Raw genomic sequence first — 15,696 nt, forward strand, 5'->3', positions numbered from 1 at the left:
CCAATCAGAAGCCGCGACGTCATTCCTCAGGTCCTAAATTCCTAGAATGAGGAGTTTAGTGCCTGAGAATGACGTCGCAGCTTCTGATTGGTCGCGTGGCGGTCACATGGGCGGCACGCGACCAATCAGAAGCCGCGACGTCATTCCTCAGGTCCTAAACGCGCTCATTTTAAACAAAGAAGCCTGCCGGTTACCCGCGGTGATGTCCAGGGGCCGCCGGAGAGGTGAATATATCAATATTTTTATTTTAATTCTTCATTTTACACCTCACTATGGATCCGATACCGATACCCGATACCACAAAAGTATCGGATCTCGGTATCGGAATTCCGATACCGCAAGTATCGGCCGATACCCGATACTTGCGGTATCGGAATGCTCAACACTAATCGGGAGGAGGGAGCCAAATAAATGGTAAATAGAGTTGAATACTAGCTGTGCGTGGCTGATATAGTTGTCTAGGCATCCAAAGATATGGGCAAGTCCTGTGGGATCCACACCTGGTTAATTTGAAAGAATATTAGGTACCCATATTGGATATGTACAGGTGGAGGAATCTGTCTGTGAAGACAATCCCTGCCATGCTAAACACACTTTCCAACATGACATTTGCCACAGGGCAGGCCACCACCTCCAAGGCATAAAGGAGAAATTCAGACTATTTGGAGCACACCCATCTGTTAGTACATGGAGACAAGTGGACATGTACTCTTCTACCATGTTGTTGTAACAAAGGCTCCAGCTAATATGGACCCTATTACATGGTAGTGCTGCATGTTTTGGAGAGCTTATAAAGTTTTGCTACATTTCTGCCATTCTAACCCTGCCTTACGAGGTTCTGGCAGTACCCCAGCTGTGATGGCGACTTCCTCCTCCGCCACTTCCTTTTTCTTCCACTGAGCCCACACTGTTAGGAAGGAAAACTATCAGTAGTTTTTTACAAATGTCTGCTTGTATTAAAGTATTTGGTGCTCCTGCAAGAGTGATGGAAGTAATGATGATATGTTGTTCTTTTAGCGGGGATTTAACAGGGTAGCCACCCAGTAATCTGCACTGGTAACAATATGGGCAACTCATTGTTTATTCTGCAAGCACTGTAGCATGTATTGACTCATGTCTGTCAGGCTGCCCAGAGGCAATAACAAGCTGTCCTCCAAGGGAGATGTAATGTCTGGGTACTCTGTATACCCTCAGCCAAGTTCCAGTGATGCCCATGAACTGATCTGAATGCCACCCTGACTGAACATGGTTATTCTTCCTTGTGATCATCATCATCTTCCAAAACTGTCTATTGGCTGAACAGTTAGGTACCTGGCTACTGTTCGGACAGTAACCCACCCTCTGAACCATGTGTGAGCGACAGGCCTGATGACAGTGTGAATTGGCTCTGCTCCCCCTGCTCCTCTTCCTGCAATGCCACCTCTTCATCCATCATGGCCTAACTAGTTTGTTCTGGCAGGCATATATAAATAGTATAGTAATGCTGATGAATATTTGAAGCAGTGTTACATGGCACACACGTCAGGTATGGAGGACCACTCATTGGTGGTAAAGTGGTGTTGTTCTGCAAAGCAACTCAGCTGTGCATGCTGCAGCTGAAACTCCATTATTGCCTGCAGACTACACAGTCTCTCCAGCATATGTAAGGTGGAGTTCCATCTTGTTATGACGCATGTGAGGCGGTGAGCTGGAAAGCAGAAGTGATGCTACAGTGCAGACAAGCAAGTACCATCAGGGCGAGAAAGCTGAAGGCATGCACACATTGCCCACACTTTCAACAGCAGCTCCAACATGTGTGGGTAGTTTTTCAGGAAGCACCAAGTTTAGCACATGCGTCAGGCAAAGGATATGCATCAACCCGGCTAGGCCCAAAACTGCTAAGGGATTTTGCCTGTTATTGCACACCACCTGGCCGGTCTTGAAGTTATCAGGCACCAACCAGTCATCTGTCTGCTGTTTGATCCCAGTCCACAGCTCCTTGATGTTGTGGGATTTGACCCACAAACAGATGAGTTTCAGAAAAGCCTGCTGTCATTTCTCCTTGGCTGTGCTCAAGTTGGTGGTGCTGGTTTTACTGTAACCACAAGAGGAGGCAGAAGAGGACCAGGCAACCTGAACATATAAACATCCAGAAATCCTTGGCTTTGGTAGGATATAGGCTACCAATATTATACTGTGTAAAAATATTTTTTAAAAATTCCTAAATAAAGAAAAAATAAATATTCTTCCAATAAATACATTTCTTTATGTTAATAAAAAAAAAAAAAAGTACACATATTTAGTATCGCCGCATCTGTAATAACCCAACCTATAAAACTGTCCCATGAGTTAACCCCTTCAGTGAACACCATAAAAAAATAAAAAATGGGGCAAAAAACAATGCTTTACCATCATACTGCTGACCAAAAAGTGGAATAAAGCGCAATCAAAAAGACGGATATAAATAAACTTGGTACCGCTGAACAACACATCTAGATAAGCTCCTTAGGGGCCTAGTTTCCAATATGGGGGTCACTTGTGGGGTGTTTCTACTGTTTAGGTACATCAGGGGCTCTGCAAATGCAACGTGATGCCCGCAGACCATTCCATCAAAGTCTGCATTCCAAAATGGCGCTCCTTCCCTTCCGAGCTCTGCCATGCGCCTAAATGGTGGTTTCCCCCCCATATGGGGTATCAGCGTACTTGTGACAAATTGCACAACACCTTTTGGGGTCCAATTTCTCCAGATACTCTTGGGAAAGTAAAAAATTGTGGGCTAAAAGATCATTTGTGTGGAAAAAAAATAATTTTTTTATTTTCACGGCTCTGCATTATATACTTCTGTGAAACAATTGGGGGTTCAACGTGCTCACCACATAAGTAGATAAGTTCCTTTGGTGGTCTCGTTTCCAAAATTTGGTCAATTGTGGGGGGTTTCCACTGTTTTGGCACATCAGGGGCTTTCCAAACATGACATGGCGTCTGATCTCAATTCCAGCCAATTCTGCGCTGAAAAAGTCAAACAGTGCTCCTTACCTCCCAAGCTCTACCATGTGCCCAAACAGTTATTTACTCCCACATATGGGGTATCAGCATACTCAGGACAAATTGAGCAATACATTTTGGGTTCCAATTTTTCTTGTTACCTTTGGGAAAATTAAGAATTGGGGGCGAAAAGATCATTTTTGTGAAAAAATATGTTTTTTTTTTTATTTTTACAGCTCTACAGTATATGCTTCTGTGAAGCACTTTGGGGTTCAAAGTGCTCACCACACATCTAGATAAGCTCCTTAGGGGGTCTAGTTTCCAAAATTGTATCACTTATTGGGGGCTTCCACTGTTTAGGCACATCAGGGGCTCTTCAAACGCGGCACGGCGTCATATCTCAATTCCAGCCAATTTTACATTGAAAAGTCAAACAACACTTCCTCCCTTCCAAGCACTGCCATGCGCCTAAACAGTGGTTTACCCCCACATATGGGATATCAGAGTACTCAGGACAAATTTCAACTTTTGGGGTCCAATTTTCTGTTACCCTTGATAAAATAAAACAAATTGGATCTGAATTTTTTTGTGAAAAAGTTAAATGTTATTTTTTTAAAACATTCCAGAAATTCATGTGAAGCACCTTAAGGGTTAACAAACTTCTTGAATGTGGTTGTGAGCACCTTGAGGGGTGCAGTTTTTAGAATAGTGTCACTTTTGAATATTTTCTATCATATAGACCCCTCAAAGTGACTTCAAATGTGATGTGGTCCTTAAAAAAAATGGTGTGGTAAAAATGAGAAATCACTGGTCAACTTTAACCCTTATAACTCCCTAACAAAAAAATTTGGTTCAAAAATTGTTCCAATGTAAAGTAGACATGTGGAAAATGTTACTTATTAAGTATTTTGTGTGACATATCTGTGTGATTTAAGGGCATGAAAATTCAAAGTTGGAAAAGTTTCAAAAATTTCGCCAAATTTCAGTTTTTTTCCCAATTAAACGCAAGTCATATCAAAGAAATTTTACCCCTATCAGGAAGTACAATATGTCATGAGAAAACAATGTCAGAATCAATGGGATCCATTGAAGCGTTCCTGAGTTTTAACTTCATAAATGGACAGTGGTCAGAATTGTAAAAATTTGCTTGGTCATTAACATGCAAACCACCCTTGGGGGGTAAAGGAGATAAAACTGTTAATCTCCATCAGCCAGAATGGCAGAATTTTAAAGGCTTGTAATTTGGATATGCTGTCATTCAGGGCCATGGTTCACAGGTGGCTAGGGGGTATTTCCTCTTTCTCTAAATGGTTTGAGGAAAGGAAAGCTGAACACTTCCATGGGACAGTGTGGAGATGCTCCATGACACTGGTGGTGTTGGTAATGCTGTCACATCCTCTCTTTGCTTGGAAGCAGGTGTGCCCTGTTGATCGTGAGCAGGAGGCAGAGGCTGAGAACCCAGAAAAAGAGGGAGCAGGAGGACATTCAGATCTGGCATGCTTTAAAAGGTGTGCACTCCACTACACATCATACTTGGCAGTCAGATGCCTCGTCATACAGGAGGTGCTCCGGTTCAGATTATTTATGCCTCGGGTCTGAAGTCACCTGTCATATGTCGGCAGCACATTCCCTGAACAAAGGTCACCCTATGGAGCTCTTTAGATCTGTCTTTGGTGTGATGATTTCAGTAGCTCTGTGAGCAGTAGAAGCCAACATACTGGCTAGGGGCCAACCTCTATGCCTTTGCACCCTGCTCCCTCTTTTGCTGTGTTACTGTGGCAGCAATGCCACCTCCTCTTTCTCGAACTGCACACATCAATAGGATGGCAGCCACTCTATTTAGTGTCTGGGACCTCATCATCTCCTGCATCATCTTCCACTGACTCCTCAACACTGCCTTCCTTGCCCCTTTGCACACTGCAGAATGACGCTGCAGTTGGCAACTGAATTTTGTCATCATCATCTGACATGTCCTGCGGTGGTCCACTCACCATGTGCACTAACCCCTTTACGTATTAATTCTCCCACATAACAAGTGGTTGGGCATCAGTGCACTCAGTCTCTTCCACTTCTGGGGCAGGGCTAGGTAGATGGGCCATGGAACCACAGCCAGAGGAGTAATGAAAAAGCAGAAGAGACGACTGCATAACTTGGGGCTCAGACTGCTTGCTTGATTTGGAAGAGGGTGAAGTGGAAGCCGAATTACCATGGTCCTCAGGTGCTAACTGTGCACTTTCTGCAGTGGACCAAGTGGAAGATAATGCAAAAGAAATGGAGCCACTCTCAGCCATCCAATCATCTTTTCAACAATTTGTGCACTCACTATTCGTGCAACAGTATTCAGGTCTACGAAAGTAAGCATAACGTCCTGTCACCTGCAAGCACCAGAGTTAGGTGTTTTATTTGGGCACATAAAAGGTACAGTATGACTAGGTCTTCTCCCTACATCAGCTACACCACCACCACCACCATCAACAGCTACAAAAGCACCACCATGGCTTTGTCCACGTCCCCTATTATATTTATTTATTTGCAGCACTACTAAAAAACACACAGCGGTCCTGAAAAATTATTTCTTTGGCCTATAAAAGACGATAAGATGTTTTATACCAATTATTTATTTCCCCGACTACTATAAAACACGTACCAGTTTAGAAAAATGATTTATTTCACCTAGAAATGGCAATAAGATGGATGATGCCAATTATTTATTTTCCACAATGCTAAAAAAAGAAAGAAGTACAGAAAAATAATTTGTTTGGCCTACAAATGGCAATGAGATATCTGATGCCAATTATTTATTTGCAGCTCTACTAGAAAACACACAATGGTCCTGAAAAATAATTTATTTGGCATTTAAATGGCAACGAGTTGGCTGATAACAATTATTTATTTGCAACAGTAGTAGAAAACACACAGCAGTCCTGAAAAAATATTTGTTTGGCCTATAAATGGCAACGAGATAGCTGATGCCAATTATTTATTCGCAAAACGTCTAGAAAAGACAGCAGTACAAAAAATTATTTATTTGGCCTATAAATAGCAATGGCTGATGACAATTATTTATTTGCCACACTACTAGAAGCACAGCGGTACAGAAAAAATATTTATTTGGCCTATAAATGTCAATAAGATGTCTGATGACAATTATTTATTATTATTATAACTATTAGAAAAGACAGTGGTCCTGAAAATTTATTTGTTTGGCCTACAAATATCAAGGAGATGACCGATGCCAATTATTTCTTTGCAACTCTATTAGAAAACACACAGCGGTTCTGCAAAATCAGTTATTTGGCCTATAAATAGCAGCAAGAATTATTTAATTGGAACACTACTAGAAAAGACAGAGGCAGAGAGAAAACATTTCTTAGACCTACAAATGTCAACAAGATGGCTGATGACAATTATTTATTTGCAACACTACTAGAAAAGACAGTAGTACAGAAGAAAAATATTTGGCTTAACAATGGCAGCTAGATATCAAATAAAAGGATATGTATTTATGATTTCTGCGCTGCTAGATGAACTGAGACGCATATTCTGGTATAATAAGTGAAAAGGTAGTAGTTTATTTGAAGAGTTTCAAAGTAAAAAATTACTTCTTCCTCATGATTGACCACAGTTCTCCCACAGGTGGAAGGTGCAAAGTACACAGCGACTTAAAGCCACAGCACTTCCAAAGGCAGGGGGTGCACGGTACAGATAGTGGCTTAAAGGCACAGTACTCCCAGAGATATGGATTGCAGAGTACGCACAGTGGCTTTTGGAACAGTTCTCCCACAACATATGAGTGCAGAATAAACACAGCGACTTTTAATGCAACATTCCCACAAATACAGGTTGTAGAGTACATGCAGCGGCTTTTTTTAGAGTGCGCAGTCTGAATCTGTCTCTCACGCCAGCTCCATACGCTAATGAGATAATAATATCACTGGCACTCATGATCCATCCTTTATATAGGCCGGGTCACGTGTTGAGCTGGCCAATCACAGCCAAGCCAATACTTGTCATGGTTGTAATGGCACTGGAAGCGCTCACAGTCTAAAAGCATGCTGATTGGCTACACTGCAGCCATTCAACTAGCTTTATTAGACTGATGAACCTGAACAGGAAACCGGACATACAGTAAAAAGTCTGTTTTAGGGGTTCAGTAACAGACACAAGGTGTTTGGTATGGACACGGAACTTTACCGTTTAGGTTTGCTCATCCCCGTTCATCACAGAAGACTGGTATATAGTATTTCATACTTAATCTACATGATTTAAAGTGGCATGTGAAAGTTTGGGCACCGATGGTCAAAATTGCTGTTATTGTGAACAGTTAAGCAAGTTGAAGATTAAATGATCTCTAAAAGGGCTGAACTTAACTTAACTTAAAAATGTATATGTTTTCATCTTTTACATTTTAAAAATTACAAAAAGGGCCAATGCAAATGTTTGAGTACCCTTCATGGTTAGTACCTAGTAACACCCCCTTATAAAAGTATCACAGCTTGGAAATGTATTTCGTAGCCAGACGACAGTCTTTCAATTCTTGTTTGGGGGATTTTCATCCATTCTTCCTTGGAAAATTTTTCCAGTTCTGTGAAGATTCCTGGATCGTCTTCCATGTACTGCTATTATGAGGTCTAGCTACAGATTTTCAACTTGCACCGTTTGAGGTAGTCTATTGTGGATCTTGATGTGTGTTTGGGATCATTATCCACATGTAGAAGCCATTCTCCGTTACAACTACAGCTTTTTGTACACATTGTTATGTTTACATTAAGAATTTGTTGAAATTTCAGTGAATCAATTCTTCCCTCTAAATGTTCCTCATGCCACTGGCTGCATCAGAACCCCAAAGCATGATTGATCCACCTCTATGCTTAATGGATGTCAAGATGTTCTTTCCCTGAAATTCTTCCCCCTTTTTTCTCCATGCATATACAGCAGTTTTCAAGTTTTTACACATATAGTTTTGCAAGTTTTCTCACCTACAAAGAATAGAGTGGTCTGTAAATAAATTATTATTTATTATTATTGTAGGTACACTTCAGCTGTGAGAGACAGAATCTAAAAATAAAAACCAGAAAATCACATTGTGTCATTTTTACATAATTAGTTATCATTTTAGTGCATGAAATAAGTATTTGATGTAATAAAAAAACAGAACTTAATATTTGGTACAGAAACCATTGTTTGTAGTTACAGAGGTCAGACGTTTCCCGTAGTTTTTTTTTTTTTTACCAAATTTGCACACACTGCAACAGGGATTTAGGGACTTTATTCTGGTTGTGTGTTTTTAACAATATGACTATGGGGTTAGTAATGTAGGCATCTTAAAGGTTACTTTCACCGTGCATTTTTGCTCACGTTCAGTGGTGCCATCGCATCTGAACCCCCCACGAAATGGGATTTGGGTGTATGCAGCGGTGTGGCCAGAGACTATAATGGTGCCCACACAGTCAACATGTGCTCTGATGTGTATACACAGAGTATACACCTACCGGAGACATACACTCAGATGCAGTCTACTACATCTGAGTGTCCACCTCTAGTAGGCGTATACATCTGAAAATGATGCACACCAGATCGCAGGTTGACTCTGTCAGCACCAATATACTCCATGACCCCGTCAGTGCAGAGGCTTGAATCCCGATTTGCAAGGGGGTTCGGAAACAGGTCTCGACGGGACCACTGAGTATGGGTAAAAATGCAATGTTAAAGGGCCCTAACTTATCACCTATCTTCAGCAGCAAATTCGCAATACACAATCTGGAAAATTTGGGCCTTCGCATAAAAGGTTAAGGAAGTTAGTAGTGTCTGTATATGTTCAATTTTGCACATTGTACCCCTTTCCTACAGAGATTTCACCTCTCCATAGCTATGAGACATGGTTGTCATAGACATTTTTAACCACTGTCATTCATATTTGACAACACATCTGGTTTGCAGTCTCCACATTTTGTCAATGCAATTTTAGTACTGCCTATTACTACCATAGTTCTCAAGAAGCTGATTATGAGATAACAACTCCAGCAGGACTGCAGACAGCTATTTTCAACTTTCTTGCATTATCATCATCATAATTTCTGCACGGTCTCCCACATGGCAGGTTCTATTGCTATACAGGGTGATTAAGTGGAAAGTGAACTCATTTACATAGAAGAGTAGATTCTATGGCACAAAAAATAATGGAAAGAAAAATAATAAAGGAAGTTGACTGCTTTATAAATTATATATGTAGTATATTTTATTGCCTGAAACAACTTTAATCCTTCTAAAATAGCAATACTGCTGTTTAGTAAGACAGCATGCATTTCCTTGTAAATTTGGAAATTTAGGATAAAAAAAATCACAGCAGCTCACTGCATCTTTATTATATTTGTATTATTTGTAGGATTAATGTTAATATTATTATTGAGGAGTTGAAAACCAGCAAAGAAATAAAAAATGATTCTCTTTAGTTTAAGAGGATAGCATTTCCCCATAAAAATCTGAATTTAACAAGTATAATTTCATGAATTATGTTGCAAATCGATTGTCAGGACTCGGCTATGTCAACAGTGTGTGGCAGTCGGACGGGAGCCCTGAGATCCATGAGCATCAGGCTGCAATGATGAAGTTGCACAAGATCAGATAATAAAAAGAGGACCCAGGGATGTCATCAGGTAGGAGGTGGTTTTCTTTGCTCCCGTTCAGCAGAAATAGATCAACGTTAACATTTGACCTGGTCCTGCAAATCAATTTGTACCATCTCTATCCATGAATCATCCACCACTGTTTATCACTCCATTCTTCCTTAGTCTACCAGCGTGGAATCTGCAAGGTGTCAAACAATAATGGTGTCCATTAGCTTTTAATAGCATATACATGTGTGTAGCTATTCAGCTTTCTGCCCTTTTCCAGCTCTGCTGATATTCTTAAATTTTTTTTGGCTACATTCTTGCAGGTATTATATTTACGAATCAATGTAGTTATATATTAGGTGTCTCCAAGCCAGCGGAATAACTGGAAATGTGGGAGAGCTCAAAGAAGAGTGAATTTTAACATTGAGCACATTTTTAAAAAATGTGATTAGTAAAATCACGGCAAGCTCAATAGCCACAAGAACTTCATGCTTGTAGAATTACCATAACATCTCACTGCGGTGCTTGTGTAAGCTTTTTATTTTTCTCTCACTGTTGACTTGTCTTTGGGATGCCAAATTCTTGTATCAATCATAGACAGAGAACTGTCTCATTAATTAAACAAGCTGAATAGCGTGTGATTAAAATTTGTTCATGATGACTTCAGGTATTTTGCTAGGCTTTGAATGTTTAGTTAGGTGAATAACTAGAAGTTCATTGCTTGCTCAACACAATTACTAATGACTAGAGATGAGCTAAAATAGTCTAGTGGAAGTAAATATTACCCCATTATTTCCAAAATTTTGCCAAATGCAGATTTTTTTTTGTAATTCATTTCATCTTGGATTTACCAAAACGGTTCCCCGCACCTGCTGAACAGTGAAATGCCATCAAATCATTCAAAAATGTAAAACAAATCTTTTACTGGTCACCTCCCTCACTACTGATCATCATCACTCATTCAGCCCTTCTTATCACAAACATGAGAGCTGAATTTCAGGGCCTATTCACATGAGGCCAGGTTATTTCCATGTATGCGCAAGTTCACAGCTCACATTGCAAAATTATCATGCTGAGACTTTCATTGCGCTTGCACAGAACCATCCAAAATTTCATCAGAACCTGAAGTCCCAGCTTACCATGAAAAGGCACTGAGAATCAACACTTGTGGCAAGTGTAAAAATATGCCTGATGGTGAGGAGTGGAGGTGTTTGTGAGGTGAGCGGTGAGGGGAGTATAAGTATTTGTTCTGTTTTTTAGACCTTGTTTTTATTATGGAGAAATTAATAACTTTTCTGCCATTTGAATTTCCTGGAAATATCCGCATGAATGGGTGAATTTGAATTTTGCCTGATCCGCTCATCTCTGCTGAGGATAAAAAAAATACCAATGCTCCTTTGTGTTAGTTCTACTTGAGCCCAAATTATTTGTGTTTTACCATTTTTTAACATTTATGTAGCCATAGAAAGACTATATTGTGGCTAAATTATGACCATGTAAAACCAACTTTAAGTCAACTTGTTTGAAGGTTTGGTATTTTATTGTCATTGTCAAAATATTATTGTTTGAATCGATAGGAGATTTTTCAAATTTTGATGTTGCACCTTTTTTTCGCTATAGCAATATAAATACTTAGCAAACTAGAAATGAATGCAATGTGTCTCATAAAGATTCCAGAAGCACTGAATGCTTACTAAGTTGTCTCACAATTTACAAAAATGCATTTTAAATATTAAAGATTATTTAAACTTTAATGTGAACCAGTCAGCAATTTTGACCTGCTTTCATTATTATATTAAGGATAGAAAATATTTTCTGAACATATGTATTTGTGCTAAACAAAAATAAATTGTATATTAGAATATGTTTTCAGAACACCTATCGTACATTCAAATTTGCTTAGAAGTCAGTTGGGTGTTTCTTCTTTAGAGAAGTGTCCTTTGATTTTCCTTTTTAGCTTTATTGATATTTTTGTTGAGGACAGTGTATTTCGAGTTGTTACAGACATTAATCAAGTTTAGGTAAGTCAATATAAGCATTAAAAATAGGATTATTTTGAGATGATTTTCTCAATTTTTCTATTTGTTTCTCTCAGACAGCATATGGTGATGTCATGTACACCATAGATAATGACCTAAATGTATTGTAAAATTTCCTTGCGGAACCCAATAGGACTGAAAACAGTGTCAAGAGGAGTCAGCTATGTTAGAACACCAGATCGTGGAAAAATGGCATAGGATCACTTCTACTATAAGTAGTAGAGATGATCTAATATATTCAAATCAAATTCAATAATCATTGAATATGACAAAAATCTGCAAATGGTAATGCAGAAAATTGGTGGCTCTGATGATGCCCGGAACAGTTCTACACATGCAAGAGCAAGGTCACCGTGCACAACATGTTGTCATGATGTCATGACTGAAGATGAGCAGATCAGACAAAATTCCAATTAGAATTCTCCTGTTTGAGTGGAATTTACAAATTGTAGAGACGTTTTTCTCATTGAATTTACAGTGGCTTGCAAAAGTATTCACCTCCTTAGCATTGTTCATGTTTTGCAACTTCACCACCTGAAATTTTACTCTTTTTTAAGGGTTTGCATCAGTTCATGTAAAGAATCGGGTCGACGGATGCTTGTGTCACCGAGGAAACAGTTTCCTCGATGACGCCGCATGCTTCGATCTGTTGTTGCGGTTGGTGGAAGTTCCCTTTTGGCATGGAAGTGAACTGCACATGCGCCACTAATATGGTCTCTACTTAGTGTAGTGCAGCGGTGTTCACACCATACTCACTGTATTTACAAGTAACTGCTCAGTTGTGCCCCACCATTATGTACCGGTAGTGACTTCCCAGCTCTAAGAAAAACAGTAACTTTATAGGTGCGGAGCAAGTGAGGAGCACAGACAACAAATTCTGGGGATTCAATTTATATGACTGACACAGCTTATGTAAATCAAACAAGTGAATGCATTCTGAAATATTCTCAGATGAAGAGTTTGAGTCACAGATGAAGCAGCATTCCCTAGTTATTGGCTTCTATCTCATGGGAAGCAATTAGGATACAATAATTACCAGGTAATGAAGATGAACCATAACTAACAGATATGACAGTCAACTACTGAACTGTTATTGAAAATGAATGTGTTCATTTTAACAAGATAGAATAAAATTGCTAAAGATTGTGAATAATGATGTATTTAAATTTATCAAGTGAGACTGGATGCAATGAAATATAGAATCCTAAACACATATGAACCCAGTTCAATACTTTAATACAGATAGCTGAACAGTAAAATTTAATATCTAGCCATAGAAATATACAAAGGAAAAAAACTAGATTGTTCATGTATACAAATATAGCAGCTGGTGATGAGTTTGTTTGGCATTAATACTGTCACATGGTTTTTAATATGTCAAAATGGCATCATTTGTATTGATCTACAAAGATCTGCCAAAAGTTTAAGACCGGTAAAATAGGATTTCAGACATTTTTTGCAATTGAAAATGTTGCAAACATTTAATAAATTTGGAGCATACTCCAAACCATAAAATATGCAGCACAAATAAAATAGATCACAATCTTTTGAGCAACTTAGTTAATCACGTTTGCAGCTACATTTATTTTGGATTTGATGGCAGAAGTCATACTGTCTCAAACTATATGAAAATCAAAAATTGTACCCTATTTTGCATCACTAATAGGGACACATGAATGTGACTGTGTGATGGGCATGAGGATCATCAGTTGCTTCTCTTCATCTAGCACTGGCTGATTATTAGTAAGGCTAGGTTCCCATTGCGTTAGGGCAATCCGTTAAGCGCATAGCGCTAGCGGATTGCGCTAACGCAATGCTTCTATAGGGTCGGCGTTCTCCCTCCCCGCTAGCGCAGATCCCCAATCTGCACTAGCGAGGAATGGGCCTCGGACGCACCTCGGACGCTGCAAGCAGCGTCCGAGGTCCGTCACAAAAGAACGGCACATCGCTAGCATGTGCCGAAAATGGCATGCGCTAGCGATGCACTTCAGCAAAAAATAACATTGCTGTCAATGGGTGCGCTAACGGACCCGTTGCACGGCATTAATTGTGACATTTTTGCCGTGCAACGCAGTCCGTTAGCGTGCACACATTAACGCAATGGGAACCTAGCCTTAGTTAGATATATGCTTATTGTAGAGGGGACAGGACTGTTTGCTTGTAAAAATGATTTACCATCGACTATCAATTTCATGTAATAAAAAGTGGAGAAGCAAATACTGAGCGCAAGTAACCTCTCTACTCGATAAGTCCAAAGGCCAAATCATATTATATGCTTTACAGATAAATTGCTGCAGGAAAAAGAACCTTCTGATAAGTAATGAAATTCTTTTAATAGACATCAATCAAAAAGGTTGGATAGGTTATTATTAAAAAAATATAAAAAAAATAGATGATTATTAAATAAGCACTCCCTTGTATATTTCTTATTACATGCGTGTGTATGTGCATGTAATGTGGTGTGAGTTTATTTAGATACTCACCTACCACTACTCTCTGGTGTGAAGTGCCATTCTGCTTTGCTTCTTTTCTGAGTGATGACTCACTCTATGCTCTATGCATGTGCCAAAGGTCTGTTTTCCAATGAGCGCCTATGGAGCATCTTTATTAAGCTTCATAGGCTTTAATTGTAAAAGCCACTTCTGGGTGACGCAGAGCGCAACATTACCTGGAGGAGTATGCATTGCATTGACGTCACTGAGAATAGAAGAAGAACGGCGCTGGACACCAAAGACAGCAGCGGTAGGTGAGTATATTAATACCTTTATGCTACATTACATGCATATATACACACATTTAATAACAATACATTATACACGGGAGCACTTCTTTAAATCAAAGTCAAACAAATTGTTATTTTAACCAAAGGATATTATGTGTATAGAGGGGGAACAGTTGAGCAGTAACCATCATCCATTGTCAAGTGTATTCTTGTGTTATCCACTGTATGTATAGGTGTATTGCTGCTCTTGATGATAATGAGATGACTGCTGAAAATTGATTTCTACAAAACAGGAAATGGGAATATGTTTAACCTTAAGAAACTTGATCTAAAGTATACCAAACATTTGTAATATACCATATATACTCGATTATAAGCCGACTTGAGTATAAGCCAAGGCATCTAAATTTGCCATGGAAAACTGGGCAAGCTTATTGACTCGAGCACAAGCCGGGTATGCATTGTCCCCTCATTCCTGTCCTGCTATACGTGGCTTCCACATCGCTGTCTTGCTATGCGTGTCTCCCCCATCCTGTCCTGGTATACATGGCTCACCCCCATCCTGTCCTGGTATGCGTGGCTCCTCCCAGTCCCATTGTTGTATGCATGGCTCCCCCAATCCCATCATTGTATGCAATCTCCCTCGGTCCTGCCGTTGTATGCATGGCTCCTCCCATCCCGGTATGCATGCTCCCCATTACAAAAAAGCCTCATCCTACTCACCCTCCTCCTCCGCACCATCGCAGCATCTCATTCCGGCTTCCAGCAGCTCTTACTGTACTGAGCGATCTCGTGGCACCACTCATTAGGGTAATGAATATGCACTCCACGCCAATAGGAGTGGAGACGCGTGCATATTCATTACTTTAATGAGTGGTGCCACGTGATCGCTCAGCAGAGGTAGAGCAGCCTGCGCCGGGACCATCAAAATGCTGTGATGGCGGGGAGGAGGGTGAGTATGATGTCTTCTGGAAGCCAGCTGCTGCAGCTGTCTCTGTACGCTATAAGAGAAATGATTATTTATTTCTCTTTAGCAGCAGCACAGTTACAGCCACAGCCGCTGGCTCCTGCGGCCTCTCCGCTGCTCCCCCTCCTCTGCTGACTTTCTAGACAATAACTCGTGTGTAAGCCAAGGGGGGCGTTTTCTGCACAAAAAATGTGCTGAAAAACTCAGCACATACAGTTGTGGCCAAAAGTATTGACACCCCTGCAATTCTGTCAGATAATACTCAGTTTCTTCCTGAAAATGATTGCAAACACAAATTCTTTGTTATTACTATCTTCATTTAATTTGTCTTAAGTGAAAAAACACAAAAAGAATTGTCCTAAAGTCAAATTGGATATAATTCCACACCAA

This window comes from Ranitomeya imitator, chromosome 6 (assembly GCF_032444005.1).
Source record: "Ranitomeya imitator isolate aRanImi1 chromosome 6, aRanImi1.pri, whole genome shotgun sequence".
In the NCBI taxonomy this organism is placed as follows: Eukaryota; Metazoa; Chordata; class Amphibia; order Anura; family Dendrobatidae; genus Ranitomeya; species Ranitomeya imitator.